Below are 977 nucleotides of genomic sequence, written 5' to 3'. Positions count from 1 at the left end.
GTATGGAGGAGTGTACAACGTCAGGCATATCATTTATGAGAAACAAACAAACAACAGCGGGCCCCACACTACCCTGCACCCCACTTGTTACAGGTACAGATGACGATTTCGTGCCATTAATCACCATTGCTTGCGGTCATGTAGAAAGTCTTCTATCCACGCTAGGACATTTCCCGAATTCCGTACCCTTCCAGTTTATTTTCAGCCTTTCGTGGGTACACTGTCGAAAGCCTTGGCAAAATCTAGGTAATATTGATATTACCACCCCGTTCTAGAATATGGGTCCAAATATCCAATACCTTGAGCAATTGTGTCGCCAAGAGCGCCCCGGCATAAAACCATGTTGGCTCTTTACAAGGTTGTTTCTGTAGTAGATGTTCCATCGCTGCATCTCTGATAATACTTCAGTACTTTACATATTATGCTGGCAGGCTCACCGGTCTATAGTTGTTCGTGAGTGCCTATCGCCCTTTTTGAAGATAGGACTACATGCCACTTTCTCCATTCACTGGGGACCATTTGTTCATCCAGGCATTTACAAAACAGAATCTTCAGGGGCTCTGCAAGCTCGTTGCACAGCTCCCCTTAGCACTCTAGGATGCACCATGTCAGGTCCAGGACTCTTATGGACCTTTAGCCTGACAGTTTATTTCTAATACCCTCTTCTGTGAACACAATGTGGGTCAGTGCTGTGTCGAACCATCTGTCCTCAAACGCAGGAAGGTTATTGCATCCTCTCTTGTGAACACTGAGGAAAAAAAGCTGTTCAATGCTTCAGCTTTATCCTGTGGTCAGAATTTGCGTAACTACCATCTTCAGCCTCAGGTCTGATACTCCTACTGGCGTTTTCAATTTCGACTTTGCATAGCGGTAAAACGCTTGGGTTTGACACATCACCAAGGTCGTGTACGGTACATGTTCAAGGTGGAGTGTATTGCTCCTTCATTTTTGACACCTAACAAACTTGATACTCTTTG

This window comes from Homarus americanus, unplaced genomic scaffold, assembly GCF_018991925.1.
Source record: "Homarus americanus isolate GMGI-L3 unplaced genomic scaffold, GMGI_Hamer_2.0 scaffold24523, whole genome shotgun sequence".
Classification (NCBI taxonomy): Eukaryota; Metazoa; Arthropoda; class Malacostraca; order Decapoda; family Nephropidae; genus Homarus; species Homarus americanus.
The sequence above is the reverse complement of the archived record's forward strand: the minus strand, read 5'-3'. Positions refer to the sequence as shown.